Here is a 22153-nt window from a genome sequence, read left to right as displayed (position 1 = left end):
ATTCCCTTAAGTTTAGAAGATTGGGGTTGATTTGGTCAAAGTTTTCATAGTATTAAGGGCAATTGATGGGATAGATAGAGATAAACTACTTTCACCATTTGAGTACACTAGGTGGAGGGGGCATAGTCTAAATATTACATCTTTCAGGAGTAAAGTTAAGAAACACATCTACACACGGATGATAGATGTTTGGAACTCTCCTGCAAATGATGCTAGGTTAATTGTTAATTTTAAATCAGAGATTGATGGATTTTTTAAACCAAAACTATTAAGGGATATGGGACAAAGGCAGGTACATGTTGTGAGGTCATAAATCTGCCATGATCTCATTGAATGATAGAGCAGACTCAAGAGGCTGAATTGGTTTCCCCTGTCTCTATCTTCTTATGTCCCTAGCTGAGTGTCATTCTTAAAATAGGGAGTTCAAAACTGCATGCAGTAGTTCAGATGTGGTCTCACCAGGGCCCAGTACAGTTTTAAAATGATTTCTCTGGGTTTATATATTACACCCTGTTCCATGTATCTCAACATTCTGTTTGTTTTTTAAATAGGTGGAAACATTGAGATGATCAGTCCACTAAAACTCCAAGGTTTCTCACCAGCTAAACCTCAAGAACTAAAGTTCTATTGTGACTGAATGTCAAATTTTGTTTGATAATGCTCATGTGAAGTGCTTTGAGACAATGCGGGTTCCATATAAATGCAAGCTATTGTTATGTTTCTGGTGTATCAGGGATGTTACTAGACATACTTTAGTTATTGTGCTATGTTCCCGCTGCCTAACCTACCTTACGTAAGATTTTTGGTTCTATGATAGATTGTTGATATGTATGTGAATGAATTAATTTGTATGCAAGCACACAGGCAACTATTTAGCTTTATATTCCTCACACTTCCTTTAAGACCCTCTTAATATTATTTATTTGACAATGCCTGCATTCCCTACCTCGAATTTGTCACACCTTCTTGTTTAGTGTTCTCCCTCACTCTCGTAAATCACTCCAATTCTTTCTGGGGGAGAGGTTGGGGTTATAACAATGCAAGACCTAGTTGCTATGTGTTGAAATATATTTCAAGTTTAAGGACCATTTAATATGTTAGTGACATTACTGAGAGGATGCAGAATATTTTGAGGAGGGAAGTGGAACCAGAAGTCATGGCCCATAGGAGAATCAATAACAAGGGGAGGAAAAGGGTTGAGGTTGCAGTCAGTGTTCGAGGAGCTCAGGGGGAAATTATAAAGCAGGACCTCAAATGGGGTCATCTCCAGTTCAATGTAAGTTAAGACGCAGGTTAAAGCAGTGCTATTAAAGTGGTGCAAGAGGGAGGACTTGATACTCCTGGGGCACTGGGGACAGTATAAGAATGTTTGAAAGGATTCCAGTTGGAATCAACCCAATTCACCTGTGTATTCATTTTAACTCTCAGGTTTTGAACAAGACTTTAAACCCACAAGGTAAGACGAGACCTTTCAGATAGTGAATTGAAAGGGATTTTATTTAAAGAAAAGTATAAATTAGTACAGAGTTTTCATATAAAATTATGGAATTATAATACAGAGTTAGTTAAATCAAAATATATAAGCACCATACATCAATACAATTAAACCTTCTCAGAAGTATCATTCTATACTAAACTGATTTCAAGAACATAACCCAAAACATGGAGTTTACTTATCTCATCCATAAGACCTCTATGACTTTTGACAGGTGATCAATTCCACAAAAGCATGTATCTTCTTCCTTCTTTCGGATAAGTATCTTCAGTCAGAATACTACCAGCTAACGGTGCCTCTGGAGATGGGATTTTTAGCCCCTAGAGAAGGCTCAAGACCCTCCATCTCCACGTGCTAATGGATTTTGTTATGCATTGATTCTTTCATTTAGTTTTAATTGGTCTTGGCCTTTGTACGTAATTAATCTTGATAATAGAACAATGAGCTTGTTCAACGTATTCTTTTACTCTTATTTCAGACATACGACTTTATATGTTGTATAACTTTGGTTTCTAAGCCCTCTTATAATCTGATTTAAATACATTCTTTTGTAGCCATTTTGTGCCTACATTTTAACTTAAGGTTTGTAAGGAGGAGTTATAGTCAACATAAAATCCCTTTAGGAATATACCTAAGCCAGGATTCTACGGCCCTGCCGTGGTGTATCTCCCTCGGCGGATACGGTGAACCATTTGAATCTCCATTCAGTTCGGTGGGACCATAGTATCCCGCAAGTGGGAGGGGCCATAAAATCCTGGCCCTAGTAGTAACCTGTGTAAGTTTAAAGACCAACCTTCTGATAAAACTACTAATTAATTAATAGTTAGTCAATTATAACTGAGACTCAATCTTAATTTTTGGTCTTGGGTCCAACTATTCATGTGAGTTGATGGATCAAGGTCTCAGCTGCCAGTGGTCCTACCTGTTGTTGCCATAGTTACATACATTCTAATAGTGCAGATTTGACTTATTTGTTTTAAACAACAAAAGTAATTCTAGCAAATTAATCTTAATTTAAATGTAAAGACTTAAAAAAAAGTAACACGATACAGCTGAGGGTGTATACTTATAAAAGATGAACTAATAATTTTCTCAAGGGTTTAATCTTTGAAAGGCATACTGTCATTATAAGGCAAATTGCATGATATTTTGATATTACACATTTCAACATTAACTTATACATTGCATCACTGTAAGGTACATGCAGTAATTATGCTGAACATAGATGTTTTTCAAAAATTGCAGTGTCATGTATTTTGTTGAAATACTTATTTTCAAAGGGGTATTAATCTAGTCCAGCCTTTTAAAGTAACTTGATTTATCTATTGTCTTCAATTAAAATTAAGTGAGATTCACTATCTTAAAATCATCTGATGCCTAATTCATTATCAGTATAACAATATAAACAATATAAAATACTGTCAAGGAATCACATGTTACTTCTAAGATGGCTTCTTTTGGCCATGTTACTTTATTCAGTAAGTTTAGTCTGAGAATGACTGATTTTTTACTAAAAATCACCACTAAAGTGTACTTACAACAGGTCTGGCACAGGAGGGGTCTGGTCAAGGTAAATGGGTTGCACCTCAACAGGTCTAAGACCAATGTCCTCACAGGAAGGTTGACTAGTGTTGTGGGGATAGTTTAACCTAATTCGGTAGAGGGTGGATACCAGGATGAAACATTAGAGAGGAGATACAAGGTTCACAAATGACCAGGAGAGACAATAGTAAACAAACAGTCCAGGAATCGTAGAGATCAAACAAGGGACAAGATGGGTTTGGGGTGCATGTGTGTAAATGTACAAAATGTGTAAATAAGGTTGATGAGCTGCAGGCACAAGTTGCCACATGGGACTTTGATATACCGGCGATAAGAAAGACACAGCTCAAAGAAGGGGCCGATTGAGAACTTAACAGCCTGGACTTTGCAGGGGAGTTTGACAATTGTTAGCATTCACCATTATTACCACTCTGGAACTGACCGTGATGTTAGGACTTAGCGCATGGGCAGATTAAGGTGGAAATCCTCAGTTGCAGTCTGTCACGCACTGCCCTGCTGCATGCTACGTGATGGCCTCAACCGCTATTCCCTTCTCCAGGCCCAGCAATCAGTGACATCAGCTGATGTGTCAAGAACTTCCTCTTTTCTGTGCTCACATCGCTGTTAGAAACCCACCAAAAATTATACTATGTTCAATCAAGTGTAACTGGATTTTTTTCATGACGAAATGAATAATAATTATCACTGAAAAGTAATTTTATATTTGTGGAGTGTTGTTAAATACCTCTGCTATATTATAGTTATTTGATAAAGTATCAGAGAGGATTGACAAGGGTACTGCAGTTGGTGTTGCATAAATAGACTTGCAAAAGGCATTTGACAAATTACCACATACTGGAATTATTAGCAAAATTAAAGTGTCAGTGGCAGCATGGAAAAGAAATTGCTTAAGGGACAGGAAGCAGACTCTTGTGGCATATTTTTTCAGACTGGGAGGGAAGTACACAGTAGAGATTCCCCAGGGGTTGGTATTAGGAATACTGTTTCATTTAATATATGTTAATGACCTGCACTTAGATATGCAGGGCATACTTTCAGATGACATGAAACTGGGAAATGCAGTAAACAAGGAGAATATCAACAGACTTCAGGAGGACATAGACAAACTGATGAAATGAGCAGATATATGTCAGACAAAATTTAATGCAGAGAAGTGTGAAGTGACACATTTTGGCTGGAAGAATTAGAGAGGCAATATATACAAAATCAAACCACTTTAAAGGGGCTCAGGAACAGAGAGACGTGGGGTGCAGCCACACAATGTGGCAGGACAAGTTAAGAAGACTGCTGATGAAGCATATGTGATCCTTGGCTTTATTAGTGGAGGAGTTTTAAAAAATATTCAGGACAGCATTTATTGCCTATCCCTAATTGCCCTTGAGAAGGTGGTGGTGAGCTGCCTTCTTGAACCGCTAGAGTGAAAATGCAAGGAAGGTATACTGAACCTTTATAAAACACTGGTTATTGTAGTGTTCAATTGTTTGGTTTTTGATTATATGTTGACTGCTCACTGTGTATGATTAAGTCTGGGTGTGGTCACTTAGAAAAAGAGACTAAACTGAGGCAAGCAGCTGTGAGCATGAGTGCAGATATTTTAAAGCATTGAAAAAACTCCTGTAAACTGATAAAATCTAGCGTATCATCTCTGCATATCTCTGAGGCATAACACACAACAAATGACAAAGAGGAAGATGGAGAAATGTTTCATTATACTGGCTCTAGCACCATTCTTTTCTTTGCTAGGGATCCATCCATGCTGTGGGATCAATGGATTTTGGGGTTCAAGGCCTGCTTGCTCGCTACAGGGATGAACATTCTGGATATAGCAGTGACCCCCAAGAAGGCAGTACTTGTACATTGCCTTGGAGCAGAAGGCCCCAGTGAATATTTGAGTAGCCCACAGAAGATACATCTACATTTGATAAGGCGGTAAGTGCTCTTGAAAAATATTTTGGGAGAAAGAAAAGTGTGATGATCAAACAAAATACATTCCACCAGAGATACCAGAGAACTCATCATGGTCAAATACCCTCAAGTATGTTCCCAAATTATGGAAGTGCTCATTGATTCACAATGCTATGTTCAGCTCGAGGGAAAAAGTGTGACTCATGCTTAAAGTGGAATCATTTTCCAAAGCTGTGCAGGTCGAAGAAGAGGACTTAATTGGTTCAACACATGGTGGAGTGCCTTCCTGAGAGTGAAGTACCGCATGTGTATACCATTAAATGGGAAAGGACTAGGTTATTTTAACGAATGCTCAGCTGAGATCACGGGTATCTCAGTGTAGTTTCCCATCGATGTTGGTTGTAAAGTATCCATATTGAGCGATAAACTATACCATTGATATTTTTTCTTTCTCTCACTCCTGCGAAGGGCACTCTTCAAGCTTATGATGACTATTATTCTGGTTTTGGGAATGATCACTGTTCCAGTACACTACAAAAACGTCAACCTAGACAGGTTCATGTTCTACACAGTCAGAGGCTATGGGTATAAGCCTTTTCGATAGACTTGGCTTCAAACTTGAAGACCCCACCTGAGCACACATTAACATGATCACTGACACAGACTATACATGCCAGTAACTTCCCTATTTACCGGGTTTGGGAAAATTAAGGGGTACTGTCATGCTCCTGGTGTCAACACGTCAATTCAGTCAGTTTCACAAAATTTGAGATGGTTTCCATTTGCAATCTGTGCCAAAGTGTCACAGGAACTGAAACAACTTGACACAGATGTTATCACTGAGCGAATCGACTCATCACTGTGGATATCGAGCCTAGTCCTTGCACAACACAAAAATGGTGAATTTAGACTATGGCTGGGATTTTCCACTCTGGGCCTAAGTCCCGTAATGGGAGCGGGAAGCAGGAACGTTTCCTGCTGTGGAGCCCAGCAGAAACTTTCCATGCTCCAGCCTCTGCAGGAGACTCTTTGTTTTGTCCTGTTTTGTGTTTGTGTGTGTGTATGGGGGTTCAAATATATTTTATTTTGAAAGGGGGAAAATCGTTACACTTCTAAACTACAACTTGTATGTTAATCAGTTTATTAACTTGTTTTTAAAAAGAAATTTGTTTTATAATAAATCATTGTTTTTTTTGTGTTTACTAAAAGAAGCCTGGTTAGAGTCTTTTTATACTGGGAATAACAGTACCAAAGGTGACAGTTGGCCAGTTTTGTGAGTGAATTAAACACTTAAACTATTGTTGCGACCTGAGGAGAAGTGGGGCTGGAATTGACTGTGCAATCCTCCCATCACGATCTGTAACACAGTACATTGGAGGAAGCAAACAACTAATTGCTTATACATCATATGCATTGTCAGAAGCCAAACACAAAACCACTACGGGAGAACAGGAAGTACGAGTCTGCATCTATATTTGTGAACATCAGCACATATATCTCTACGGTAGAAAGTTCACTCTGTGCACCAATCACCAAGCATTGACTACATTGTTAGTCACGTCAGGATCTGGTCACTAACCTCGAGAGGTGGTCAGATTATCTTCACCAGTACAACTTCCAGGTCGAGTGTCTTGCCAGTTCACGCAACCAAGTAGCTGACATGCTTAGCCATACTCCAATCACAGACAACATTAACAACAGTGAAGGGATTTGTGATGTTGAAGACTACTGCAGTGATAGCGCGTGCAGCCAAATCTTGTTACGTGAGATGAGTTGAAGGCAGAATCGGCAACAGACAGCGTACTGCAGAAAGTAAGGAAGTACCTAAAAACCAAGTGACCTTGTGAAACTGAGGAAGGACTGGCCCAATACTACAGAGTACACAATTAACTCTTATTGTTTGATGACAACTGTATCACATGTGGAATTTGAGCATTTATCCCAATAGCATCTTGTCCATGAAAGACATCCCGGTGTTGTTAAGAGGAAACAATGATCCCATGAAGCAGTCTGGTGGCCAGCAACATCTCACTGTATAAAAGAGTTCATTAGAAACTGTGTAGTTTGTACGCTCATTGAGAAATCAGCTGAACCGCGTCCTGCACCTCTACAACCAACCCCATGGCCAACAAGACCATAGCAACGACTCCTAGGGTGGAATTTTATGGTCCCGAGGCAGTGAGGGCAGGGCCATAAAATACAGCGAGCCATTCAAAAGTCCATTGACTTTGGTGGGGCTGGAAATTCCCGCCAGTAGGAGGAGCCATAAAATTCCGGCCCAAGCAGCATTATGACCACAGCCGATATTAGTTGCTGCACAAACCAAGTCACAGAGGGAAACTTGGCTTGGGACCAGATCCTGTTTTTGGAATTCTGAAAACAAGAAGATATCATTGATCTCAGAAGCAAGAGGTCCTGCAACACTTTTGGGATGTTAAAAGTGAAAGTTTTATTAATGGGCGGAATCGTCCTAGATTTACACTAAGAGGAGCAGCGGGTGGATAATGCGATGTTTAACCTGCTGGCCGGTAGCGGGTTTTCACGCAGTATCATCCCAAACCCTTCGCATTAGTTATGCATTCCTGGGAAACACGCCATTTCGATGGTGGGCGGGGTCTCATTCACCCACCATGACATCACCTCGCTGCTTCATCACGCTGGGCACCATATTTAAAGTGGCATCTCACTCACTATCAGATCAAGAGACATCACCACCCATTCTCACACATATACCCTCACATGTCCATCTGGCCTCATCTCCTCTGGAGACTGCCTCCTCAGCCCTCACCACCTTGAGGCCACTTGCATAGATCAACATATGGCCGCGCACACACCCTGGGTTACCCTCCTTCCCCAGTATAGCTCTCGTCCTGCAGCCTCTTCCCTTGCCTGAGGCTACTTCTCCCCCTTTGCCAAGTAAGCCTAACCCTGCAGCCATTGAAAAGCCACCCACATATGGCTGATCTGGTAGGTAGAGACCTGCCGTGAGCCCCCCTAAAAGTGATGTGGTGTTATCAGTGAAGCCTGGCACTGATGACTGTGCGTGCTGACCGAAGCAAGGTAGGCAAACAAACCCTGAAGTCCCGAGCGAAGTGCAACCCACCAGCTGCACGTCTTTTAGGTGCAGTTGTGAAACACGTCGGCGTGTTTTCCCGCTGATGTGGGGGGATGATCCAGCGGGTGGGGAGCGGGGTGGATGATTTTGGAAGGCTGGCCTAATAATGATATGCAGATGTATTACAATAAGATTCCTGACGTCTGATGGTGGGAAACATGGCCTGCCATTAGCGGGCTGACTGTACAATTGCAAACTGGTTTCACGCCGTCGTGAAACCGATCGCGCCATATTGTCCGCTCACGCCATCAAACACACCTGACGCCAGCGGACATGGAAAATCCTGGTCAACAAGAAGAAAAGAAAACTTAAACACACAAGATTACTATTACACAGTTAAAGTTAGTCTTACAAAACATTGCCTGAAAAAGTCTCACTACTTGGTCAGACCCTCAAGTAAACATCTTCCAGGCAACACTGCCTTATAGATGTTTAACTATAAAAATCCAGTAATATTACCCAAGGAAAACTGCTGTAGCTTTAATTAAGGCATACCACATGACCTCTAACTCTCTTCCACTTTACTGTGGAGATCCAACACTGCTTTTTGCAGCCCAAGACTTCTCTGACTTGACTGGATAGCTGATTCAAACTGCATCTTCTCCTAGCCTAGAGCTAACAGCATCCAGCTCAGCTCCACCAACAGCTACATCTCATAGCTCCAGCTCAACAGCTATAGCTCCCAGCTACAGTAACTCTAAAATACCCTTTTCCCCTTTTCATCTCATGTTCCATTGTCCTCACACCTCTTTGAAACTCAAATCCTTCCAAATAGAAAATTTTACATGCTTCCATTTGGTCTTTGCTTTTGAGTCAATAAAATATAACATCCCTTCTATTTACCTATGGGACTCCTGCAAGATGCAAACATGTTTCTTGTAACCTCTGATTTCCTTTTAATATTCAGCAAACTCTCAACTTATCTAAAAATGCAAATGTTAAATCTAACCTATTCACATGTACCTCAAACCTAACGCCTCTATCCTTTTCATGGTTTAAAGCCCCCAGATAATCTGTCTCCAGCAACCTTTCCCCAGCTTAATTAAATCATTTACACACACACAGACAGACACACAGTCTCCTTCACAGAATAACACTGTATTCCCCAAAAATATTTTTTAAAAATCATCCATCTCTCACAGTAGATAATTTTGGAGAAGTGTAAGAAGCCCCTAGCAATACATGTTTTTTGCTGTTCTTCATGATTTACATAGCAAATGGCCAGGAATTGTTACAATAAATTCCATAATCACCACTTTGGTCATTAACATTCTAAACAAATTGTTTACAAAATGGGGTTTGCCAGAGGCTGTCACTACAGACAATGGACTGCAGTTTTTTTTCAGTCAATCCATGGAGTTCCTAGCAAGCCACGGAATTCACCACCGTCTGACATTGCAATACAACCAGCAATCAAACGATGGTGTCAAACGATTCAACAGGGTGACAAAGGACAGTTTGAGAGCTAGTATGTCGGAGGGGAAAACATTTGAACAATCTGTTCACATCCCACTTCACACACATCAATCCACTCCACACCCTCTGACTGGAAAGACACCAGATGAACTTATGACTGGTCGTAACGTTTGCATGCCACTGACCATTCTTTAGCCATCACTGCTATCCAATGAGATTGTCAGAGCACAAGCATAAGAAATTGCAAATCAACAAGATAAAGCAAAAGTGTACATCGACAAGCGAACACACACAAGAAAACCACAACTTGAAGATGGAGATTGGGTTTGCATCAAATGGCCAAACCACAACCACAAATTTGCATAATCTCTATCAAGACCAAAGCAGATCAAGCGGCTGCACAATACCAACTTATCTGTTGGATGATAGCACAATGTGGAATGCAAGATGCTTGATAGCGAGCAGACCATGAAATTTCAAGGAGAGTGATTATGAGGATACATTTTCATTTCCGATGAGGGACTGTGATGTTAATCGTCTGCCTCATTGAGTTGATCATGCAGAACTACAACCTCAAATCTGTAGATCTCAGTGCCTTCATCACATATCGCAAAGATTATTTCTGTACTTAGAGCAAATAGATAAGCTGAATTCTAAGAATTAACTCAATGTACATATGTTTGTTTTTTGGGATGATTTAATTTCAAATAATGTCTTTTGGTTTCACAAGGGGAAAAGATGTAATGTTCAATTGTTCAATTTTCGATTATATGTGTCTATTGAATGTTGACTGCTCACTGTGTATGATTAGTTAAACCTGGGTATGGTCACTTAGATAAAGAAACTAAACTAAGGCAAGCTGCTGTAAGCATGAGAGCAGACATTTTATAGCATTGAATAAAACTCCTGAACACACATGAAGGCTACTATATCATCTCTGCATATCTCTGAGACATAAAACACAATAGTTATGTCAAAGGTGGAATATTGTGCTCAATTTTGGCCAGGGATATTGAATCTGAACATAAGAATAAAACATAAGAATAAAATAACTATGAGTCATGTTTATCAGAAAAGTCCAGACACTTGGTGTCATGAGGATTACACTTTATTGCCAATGTATGCAGTTATTTGTGTGATTGATTTAAAAGATGATTCCACCAAATGTTGAATCTTCAAGGGATCTGTATTTTGTGTAATCACTTTTGTATTAACACAACATGTACCTGGTGACTATTAACAAATGGGAGCTATTGTTGGAACCTCACATGTAACATATTGCTTTAACACATGTATTTTTGAATATTACAGTAATTAACCTGCAGAAGAGTGTTTGGCACCATATAACATAAAAACTAAGTTTTACAAAACTGATAGTTAAAAGAAGCATTCTACCCTTAATGCAATTAACAAAATATAAAATTGCTAACACAGCAGTAACTGTAGCCATACTAACAAATTTGGTAATTGTCCAATTACCACTGACAAGATATAAAAACAAAAAACTGCGGATGCTGGAAATCCAAAACAAAAACAGAAATACCTGGAAAAACTCAGCAGGTCTGGCAGCATGAGTCTTTGGAATTAAAGCCTTATAGCAAGAAATGAGAGACTTGGGAATATCACGTAAAAATTTGACACTTTTGAGTTCATAATCCATGACTGGGATGTTTATTTCTAAGTTGCATGGAAGTATGGAAATGTGAATGTAATTGTATTCATTTCAATTTAAGATTGTACATACACGATTGGGAAAAATCTTTGATTACCTTTTAAGCTAAAGATGCTGATGTGGATGACTAAGGCTTACTTGTACAACTTTAGAAAGTTAGACGTTTAGTGAAAAACTAAAATGTGGGAATTGTAAATATGGTCTGAGGGGATTTGGAATTGGTGTCGGAAAGTTAAAATGTTGAGAGAAGCTTATAGCCGTTCCCAAGGGGAACTGAATAAAGGACTCGGATTCGCCATTAGATCTTCAGTGTTCCCTTCACCCTTTACTCTGTGTCGATACACCTTTCCCATATGCCACTCCACAGAGATCCAGATTCAAGGAGGCAAGGCCCCCTAACAGGGTCCACAGGCAGAGGAATCGCAGTCTCAACAATTTTAGCACCAGTGCGTTGGGAGGCTCAGGCTCTCAATAGCAGGTCACTGCTGACATCTGCAGCCTCTTGGAACATGACCTCCTTCCCAGTGGAGCACGTGGGCACACGTTGCCAGTAGCTGTCATGGTGACTGGCACCATCATCTACACCAAGGAAGGACAAAGTGACACAACAGGATTCTAATCTAAGGGTGGCGAAAAACAGGATAAGCAAAGGAAACTGGGCTGATCCCCATTCCATTACTTATGTATACATAAGATGCAACCTCACCAAGGTAATGATTGAAACACAACTTGTTAAGAAAAGGAGAGGAGTATCACATAGTGTGGGTGGAAAAATAATAGCAAAAACCCATACACAAACAAACCTCACCATGAATGGCACCTTTCAGGCCAAGTTACATAAATGTATGGCTTATCTTGGGTACGACATTCCTCCATTGTCTGAAGACTTCAGTGAGTTAGTGTCACATTTGAATACCTCCTCAAAGCATTCCTACCAACTTGAAAAAGGAACTCAAGGCTAGATTATGAAATTGATGCATGAGAGGCCTTTGGGTTTGAACTGCTTCACATATTCTACTTGTTGTGGTACACCTCTCAGTAGATGAAGCTATGATCTATGTACATCACCAGCTAGGAAATGGACAACATGATAGCTAGTCTGTAATGTGTAGTCATCCAGGTAAGGTCCGTTATCAAGAGCTCTTCAGGACTGTACATGTGCTACTTAATCTTCATGAGCAAAGAACCCACACTTGAGCTTACCAATCCCAGTTGAGTGGTCAGTGCATTTGTGTTTTACTAAGATAGTATACAAGTGAAACCATTTTAATTTCAACACGTTCACCGCCAGCAGTGGTTAAAACGTCATCAAGTTTTCTACCAAATAATAATTGATCTAAGTATAATATGACAAGATGTTGAAATAGTTCTGAATACCAGACAGACTGTGGTTAGGTCAAAATCTGTTGTTTGAAATGGAAATTATGTGACTGCAGGGACATTAAAGAAAATCTGATAATGATTAGTACATGTTCTGACATGAATCTGTAGATATAGTGTATTTGAATTTCCAAAACACATTTAATAAGGTGCCACATAACTGCAGAAAAGCCTGTGGTGATGGGGGTAATATATTAGCATGGATAGAGGATTGGCTAATACCAAAGAATCGGGATAAATGTGTAATTTTCAGGTTAGCAAATTGCAACTAGTGGGGTACAACAGGAATCAGTGCTAGAGCCTCAACTATCTACACTCTATGGTAATGACTTTGATGAAGAGACCAAGTGTATTGTAGCCAAATTTGCTGACCATATAAAAATAGGTGGGAAAACAAGTTGTGAGAAGGACACAAAGAGTCTGCATATAGATAGGTTAAGTGAGTAGGCAAAGTTACAGTATAATGTGGGAAAATGTGAGGTTATCCACTTTGGCACGAAGGATGAAAATTTTTTAAATAGTCTAGAGAATGCTGAAGTTTAGAGGGATCTGGTGTCCTCGTACATGAAACACCAAAAGTTAGCATTTAGGTACAACAAGTAATTAGGAAAGCAAATGGAACATTAATCTTTATTGCAAAGGGGATGGAGTAAAAGTAGGGAAGTCTTGTTACAACTGCACAGGCCATTGGTGAAACCACACCTGGAGTACTGCATATAGTTTTAGTATCCTTATTTAAGGAACGATATACCTGCATTGGAGGCAGTTCAAAGGTTCACTAGGTTGATTCCTAGGATGAAGGGTTTCTTTTATTAGGAAAGGTTGAACAGATTGACCATATTTCATTGGGGTTTAGAAGAATGAGAGGTGGTCTTACTGAACATACAAGATTCTGAGGGACTTGATGGGGTAGACACTAAGTGGCTATTTCCCTCATGGGAGAATATAGAACTAGGGGGTATAGTTTCAGAAAATGGGGTTTCCGATTTAAGATGGTAATGAAGAAGAATTTTCTCTCTCAATGGGTTGTGAATCTTTGGAATTCTCTTCCCCAGAGAGCTGGGGAGACTGAGTCACTGAATATATTCATGGCTGAGATACATAGATTTTTGAACTATTGGAGAGTCAAGGGTTATTGTGAACAAGAAGGAAAGTGGAGTTGAGGCCAAGATCAGATCAGCCATGATCTTACTGAATGAAGGAGCAGGCTCAAAGGGCCAACTAATCTAATCCTGCTCCAATTTTTTAGGTTCGTATGTTCTTACACTGAATAGTCACCATGGTAGATAACATGGTGGACAATATAAAATGAGCATTATTTCTACACGCTGGGTGGATTTACCAGCATAAATTTAGAACGTCATTAATGTGCAACAGGTTATCTTTCTCACTGTCTGAGTCTACAATATATTTGTTGATGCTTGATTGGCTTGCAGCAGCTGTCCCTAAACACTCTTTGCTCAAGCAAGTGAGTGCTTAATAGTTCAAAATTGCACAGTAGGCGATGGAAGAACAAAAAAGAATCTGTATCAAGACATTTCACAGGTCATTAACTTTCATTGATTGGTCTTGGAAATGTCAATACGTCCCACCCACCTCTAATTCCTATAGTTAAATGTAAAGGACAAGCTTTCTTCCCAGCTCAGCCTCCAAGATGTACTTGATCCCAGCAAAAACATTGCAAGACAGATAGATAAGATGGTTAAGAAGGCATACGGGATACTTTCCTTTATTAGCGGAGGCAAGGAGGTTATGCTCGAACTGTATCAAACACCACTTAGGCCACAGCTAGATTATTATGTACTGTTCTGTCACTCCATTACTGGAAGGATGTGATTGCACTGGAGGGAGTGCAAAGGAGAATGGAGAATTTCATCTCTGAGGAAGGATTGGATAGGCTGGTTTTGTTTTTTTTTGGAACAGAAAAGGCTGAGGGGAGATTTAATTGAGGTGTATAAAATTATGAATTAGAGTGGATAGGAATAGCCTATTTCCTTTAGCAATGAGGTCAAAAGCAATGAAGCACAGATTTTGGCAGAAGGTTTAGAGGGGAGTTGATGAGAAATTATTTTGCCCAGATGATGATGGCAGTCTTGAACTCACTGTCTAAAATGGTGATAGAGGCAGTAGCCCTCATCACATTTGCCTTCAGGTCATCTACAAAGGGTGTCTGCTTACATTCCAGAATTGAGAGAAAGCCATTCAGCCTTGCCTCTCCCTAAGATCCAAGACAAAGGTGCGCCAAGTCCTCATCTGAGAGTTGATCTCCCTGATGATGCTGCACTAACATTCCATTCTGACAAACACCTGCAGTGGCAAATGGATAGCCTCTCTCACACCTATAAAGAATTTGGTTTGACCATCATCAAGCAGACAAATGCCCTTCTCCAGGATGTTGCCAAGCCACCATCTACCAGCATTGACAATGTGACACTCGAGGTTGTTGATAACTTCACATACCTAGGCTTCACAATCACCAGCAACCTGTCACTTGATACTGAAATCAACTCGCATATCGCTAAAACTGCAGCTGTTATGTCCAAGTTGAGTAAGAGAGTGTGGAATTAGTCGTTTGGTAGTACAGAACAACAGGCAGAGTACACCAGCCCACGCTTGCAAAACTCAAACACAGTGTCCAACATTAAATGTGATTTTGCGATTGGGCAGCACTTGCTAAACAATCCTGATTGCGCTAAGAATTACACTGACAACTAATTTAAGATTATCAGTCTGGCTCATAGAATTTCTCACTTATGCATGCTAGAAGCTACATGTATTCACACACAAGGCCGTGTCCTTTGTAGACAGAAGGAGCAGGTCCATGCATTGCACTTTGTTCAATGTAACCAAAACTTGGGGGACAGCCATTCCCTGGTTCATTCCCCATGGCAATGCCTTGACTAGTAGGAGTCAATCTGCCTGGTTTGAATTTAAACAAAATGTTGGCAGTTAACTGTTTTCAGGTGCATTCTCCATGGCAACACCTCTACCAATCAGAGTCCACTTACCAACCAATCAGCAGTCTCTCCTCATGCAGTATAATTGTTGTTCCCTTTACAATTCGCATTCTCGCACATCTGTCCTGATGAATGCAAGACAAAAAGCTTCAGCAACATGTCTCTTTTTTCAACAATACTCAAGAGCGATGGGCTTCATCCTAGGGTCTTGAAAGAAGTGGCTAATGAGATAGTTGATGTGTTGGTTTTAATTTTCCAAAATTACTTAGATTTGGGGAAGGTTCCATTAGATTGGAAAATAGCAAATATAACTCCTTTATTCAAAAAGGGTGGGGGACATGAAAAGCAGGAAACTACAGGGCAGTTAGCTTAATATCTGTCATAGAGAAAATGTTAGAAGCTATTATGAAAGATGTTATAGCAGGACACTTAGAAAAATTCAAGGTAATCAAGCAGAGTCAACATGGTTTTGTGAAAGAGAAATCATGCTGAACCAATTTACTGGAGTTTTCTGAAGGAGTCACATGTGCTGTGGATAAAGGGGAACCAGTGGATATATTGTACTTAGATTCCAGAAGGCATTTGATAAGGTGCCAGATCAAACCTTATTGCGGAAAATAAAAGCTCATGGTGTAGGGGCAACATATTGGCATGGATAGAAGATTAGCTAGCTAACAGGAAACAGAGTGTATCCATAAGGGGGTCTTTTTCTGGTTGGCAGGATATAACGAGTGGAGTGCCACAGGGATCAGTGCTGGGCCCTCAACTTTTTACAATTTCTATAAATGTCTTGGATGAAGGGACTGAAGGTATGGTCGCTAAATTTGCTGAAAACACAAGGATAAGTAGGAAAGTAAGTTGTGAAGAGGACGTAAGGAGGCTACAAAATGACATAGATATGTTAATAAGTGGGCAAAGATCTGGCAAATGGAATACAATGTGGACAAATGTGAAATTGTCCGTTTTGGCAGGAAAAATAAAAAAGCATATTATCTAAATGGTGAGAGATTGCGGAGCTCTGAGATGCAGAGGGACCTGGGTATTCTATTGTATGAATCACAAAAGGCTAGTATGCAGGTACAGCAAGTAATTAGGAAAGCTAATAGAATGTTCTTGTTTATTGTGAGGGGAATTGATTACAGTAGGGAGATTATGTTTCAGTTACACAGGGCACTGTGAGACCACAACTAGAGTACTGTGTACAGTATTGGTCTCCTTATTTAAGGAACAATGTAAATGCGTTAAAAGCAATTCAGAGAAGGTGTACTAGACTAATATCAGGAATGGGCGGGCTGTCTTATGAGGAAAGGTTGCACAGGTTAGGCTTACAACCATTGGAGTTTGGAAGAGTAAGAGGCGACTTGATTGAAACCTCTAAGATCCTGAGGGGTTTTGACAGAGTGGATGTGGATGTTTCATCTTGTGGGAGGATCTAGAACTAGGGATCACTGTTTAAAAATAAGGGGTTTCTCATTTAAGACAAAGATGAGGAGAAATCTTTTCTCTCAGAGGGTCATGAGTCTTTGGAACTCTCTTCCTCAAAAGGCAGTGAAAGCACAGACTTTGAATATTTTTAAAGCAGAGCTAGATAGATTCTTGATAAACAAGGGGGTGAAAGGTTATCAGGGGTAGGCAGGCATTAGGAGTGGAGGTTACAAACAGATCAGCCGTGATCTTACTGAATGGTGGAGCAGGCTCGAGGGGCCGAGTGTTCTACCCCTGCTCCTAATTCGTGTGCTCGTATGTAACCTGACTGTGAACACTAAACTTTGAGTCTACCAAGACCGCATCTTTAGCACATTCCTGTAGTGAAGCCTGGACAACATATGCCAGGCAGGAGAAAAGGCTAAACAGTTTCCACCTTCGCTGTCTCAAATGTATCCTCAGCATCTCTTGACAGGATAAGGTCACCAACTCAGAGGTTCTGAAGAGTGCTAGTTCCATCAGCATACACTCATTGCTAAGCTAATGACGCCTGCGTTAGCTTGGCCAAGTTCATTGGATGGATGGCAACCATATAGCCAAAGATTTTCTGTGTCACTGGGTCACAAACTGCTGGGTGTGCAAACCTCCGCTACAAGGACATCTGTAAGCAAGACATGAAGATGGTGGATGTTGAAATGACAACTGGGAGTCAGTCACTGACGGCTGTGACCTTTGGAGGCTGACTGCTTGGAAGGGCATTCGAAAAGGTGAGCAGAAACGTAAAGCTTAGCTGGCCAAGAAGTTGGCCCAGAGAAAACAGAGGCCAGCGAATCATGCACCTTTTCAGCCCAGTTTTCCTCAGCAGCAAATGCTGCAGAGACTGCCATGCCTTAGTGGGCCTCCTGAGCCACACCGGGTGATGCTTAACAGAGAGTTGACCAGCATGGCACAAACCATCATCTTGCGAGGCGGAAGGGTTCCGCAATCAAGGAATGGGGTTTACAACTTAAGGAATATGAGATGTATAAGTTTAATCATTCTAGGGGTAATTATGTAATTTTATTAATGGGTGTGTTATGTTATGAATCTAATTAATTTGGTGACATGTTCAACCAGAATTGTTGAAAAAAATCAGAGGTCAATTGAAATTTCAGCCTTTTAAATTGAATTACTTTCTTCTGAAATTTATTTCAAATAGGTCAACAGTCAAATTGTTTAATTTGGCATGAAAAAAGCACAATATATTTTCTACAGATATAGTTAATAACTTACCATAAGCAAAATATTTGTGTATTTGGCCCAATAGATGGTGTTACTTTTACAAAGTTAAGGTGGAGACAGGTGAGTCAGTTGTCTGAAACCTGCGTTGCAATTTCCTGTTTGTTGGATTTAGTATAAAATTGTGTGGTTTTTCCTCTGACGCAATGACAGGAACTGGCTTCGGGCACTCACCCAAATAGCGGAAAAATCAAAACAGAATATTCCAAACTATTTATTTTAGGGAGCAGTAAAATGTCTCAGCAAGCATTTGGGAAAGACTGCAATATTTGAATTACTGTTGATGAAATTATATTTTTGAGAACATAGGGGCATAAAAACAGACTACAACTGTTCAGTTGATCTATCTGCACACTCATGCTCATGTTGTTTTGTAATACTTGGCAGCTCAGCACAGCACAACAGGAGTGAATCTTGGAAAATAACAAATGTTGAGAAGTAAAATGTGTTGGGAGATAAAGTAAAACCTGATGTAGATAACTGACAAGCATATGAAGAGTTCACCATGGCAGAATAGGAACAAGGAACGCAAGGAGGTCACTCAACCCCTAGAGACTATTTTACCAGTCAATTAGATCATGGCTGATCGCTATTTTAATTTCATCTAACTGCTTTTGTTCTGTAACTCTTAATGCCCTTGACTAACAAAATATATCCATCTCAGTTTTGAACTTTTCAATCAACCCTTAAATCTCTCTGCTCCTTCACAGGTTAGAAAATACTTCGATCTATCTTTTTTAAGTTAAAATGGATGACCTCATACTTCCTCACGTTAAAAACACCACCTGCCCACTCATTTAAGCTATCATGACCTTTTGCAGCTTTCTGCTCCGATCTACATCATTTACCATGCCATGTAAATTAGACCTCTCAGCAAACTTAGATATGGCTCTTAATTTCTCCATATAAGTTATTTCTAAATACAGTCAAAGGTTGAGGCCCCAGCACAGATCCCTGGGATGTGCCACTAGTCACAGCCTGAAAATTTGACTACATACCCAGTATCCCTACACTCTGCGCAGGATTTTCCCTCTGGGGCCAGGGAACAGAAGTCAGGACTGTTTCCAGATCCAGAACCCAACTCCAGGAGATACAAGTCGCTCATTGGGATTTTCAATGAGACCCCCCCCCGCCCCCCGCTTAACTGGCATGGAGACAAGTTCTCTATCAATTAAGGGCAGTGGGCAAGCTTTCAAAGCTGGGAGGACCAATCAGAGGCCTTCCAGCTTGCAAGGAGCAGCAGGTTACAATGGAAGGTAAGTGATGCTTCAAAAGGGAGGTGGCCTCTCTCCAAAGGTTTTAAGTCTTGAATTAAAAAATAGATTCAGCTGCCAGACCACCGCTGGAGTGGGTGCAGGGGGAGAGTCCCTCTGGAGGGCGGCCTGTGGCTGGGTGGGGAAGTTGGAGGAAGCATGGGGAAGAGTGGTTGTATCCACTTGCCACAGGCATTTTCCTCTCAGGAGGTTGGTCTTACAGCGAGGAGGAGAGCCTAAGAGGGAGGAGAGTGCAGGCACAGAGATCCAGACAGCAACAACCACATGGCCACCCACCTGGCTACCTCAGGGTGGGGAAACTGCAGACCACGAGCAGGCTCCAGTGTAGAGAAGATGGTAGCCTGCAGCAAGGATATACAGTCAGAGGATGAGCTACCTCCAGATATCAGAGCGGCAATGTCGCCAAAGACTACATTTCTTTGAGAGGCTGTCACAGATCTTTGTGCCATGATGATGGACGAGCTGAGGCCTACTGGTACTGGTGGTCACTGTGGCCCTTAATTTCTACACCTCTGGTTCATTCCAGGGGCCCACTGGAGACATGTGTGGTATCTCCCAGTGACATACTATTGCATCAAGGTAGTGACCAATGCTGTCTTCAGGAGGACCAGCCAATACCTACACTATCACACTGATCTGGAGAGTCAGACGCAGAGAGCCAGAAGATTTGGGGCCATTCCTGGATTCCCCAGCTGCAAGGTTTGAAGACTGCACACATGTAGCCATCAAGGCTCCCACAGTCCAGCCTGTGGCCTTCATTAACAGGAAGAGATTCAGCGCGCAACTGTGACCACCACCAACATACCTTGCAAGTGTGTGACGGTATCCATGAAGCAAACACAATGCTTACATACCCAGGCACTGCAAGGTGCCTGAGCTCTTCACTCCCCCATGTGCCTTCAAGGCTGGATTGTTGGCAGCAAGGGCAACCCACTAAAGAAGTGACCACTGACACCAGTGAGGAATCCTAGGATGGAAACACACTTGTATCTCCCTGTTCACCTGAGATGGACAAGGAGCTGGTGGAGATTCCAGGCAACTCATCCACCACAGGTCTTACCACTGCTGTGTAAAGCTCATGGACAAGGTGATGGCATGCAGGCCCTCAGGCATCCCTCACAGCCACTGACTGCTCTGCTGCATCTGACTCTCCGTGAGAGCCGCCAATTTCTCAATGGAGGAGGCCAGGCACAGGAGGGGAGATCGTGGCACTCATGGCCTGGATGGACTCCTCCACTGTCCGAGTCACAGTGCACATACCCTCTGAAAGCACCGCCAGATCTTCACACACCTCATACTAAACTTCCAGCATCTGCGGTCCTACTGATGAGTCCAAAGGCACTCCTCAGCCGGAGGCTCAAGATGGGCCTGGACTCCCAAAGTCCTCTGGTTGTCAATGCCCTCAGCTGTCAAAACCTTTGAGAGCTGGTCAGGCATGTGGCGTGCGTGGTGTTCGTATCAGGTTATGACCCTGGACCTATTTGTGAGCAGTCATCCAGGGACATGAAAGTAACTGCGCTGGTTGAGGTTATGGGAGAACGATTTGATGCTGCATTCTGAGGTCTCCTCCTCCTCCTCACAGGTGGATGGCTGTTCTCCAGAAGCAGTTGCAGTCTGCTCATGTGGTTATCCTGTGGGACAGAACAGAAGGATCAAAGGATTTTGCCCTTTCAATTATGAGTCTGCAGAACCAACTGGTACTCAGTTTGATGTATGTACAGTGGAGGACACAGGAACACCATTGCTCTTTCACACCTAAGGCTCCTTCATGAGGCTCCTCACCCTCTTGCAACTGCACTCCAACCTCATCGTCCATGACGGAGTGGCCACCATGCTGCCCTGCCAGCTCAAGCAACTCCTTCTCCATGGGCATCAGGATAACTTGAAATGAGATCCTGCCAATGGTATGGGTCCTTTCCTTGGCATTGTGGGCCCTCTTCTCATGCAGGAACACACAAAAGTAATGTTAGTCACGCCACAAGAACAGGTATAATGCCTATGTAGGTGATATCCTAGCTGCTGATTTTGGGGCCACTGGCAGGCATGTAGCATTGGGTCACTCTGGAGCGACCTTGCAAGGGTCACCACTCCAGGCCAGAGACACATCCATTCCTTTCATAGAAAATGCTGCAGCCTCACTCCATTACTACTGAGCTGGTGAGCTCTCCCTCCCCAGCAGCTGCAGCCTTACACTTATCCATTTACTGACCTCTAAGGGAACTGGGTTGTGGTACTCACCCATGCAGAGCGGAAAGGGCATTAACATGCTTGCGGTACTGCAGCCAGGTTCTCCAGGCGACCTCAGGTTTGCAGACCTGCTCTGCAATCACCACCCAGGCTTGCTTGCTTAGGTGGGGTGCTCTCTTCTTTTGCTCCTGGGGAAGATGATGTCCCACCTTTCCCAAGTAGCCTGGAAGAGAACATGCAGGGAGTCATGACTGAATCATGGGGCAACCCACCTAGAATATTTCTTCTGCAATGACTACAAGTGCCTTGCCCCGCTGGCCATCACAATGTCTGCCTCACTGACCTCTTAAACTTCTCACAATGTCAGGGCTGCACTGGTGGCTAGAGGCCTTGAAGCCAGTTTGGAGAGGATGGTTGAAGCAGTATTGCAGAGGATGATTGAAGCACAATTGGAGAGGATGGCTTAGCAGGTTTGGAGAGGATGGC

Source organism: Cetorhinus maximus, chromosome 14, assembly GCF_964194155.1.
Source record: "Cetorhinus maximus chromosome 14, sCetMax3.hap1.1, whole genome shotgun sequence".
NCBI lineage: Eukaryota > Metazoa > Chordata > Chondrichthyes > Lamniformes > Cetorhinidae > Cetorhinus > Cetorhinus maximus.
Note: the sequence above shows the minus strand (reverse complement) of the source record.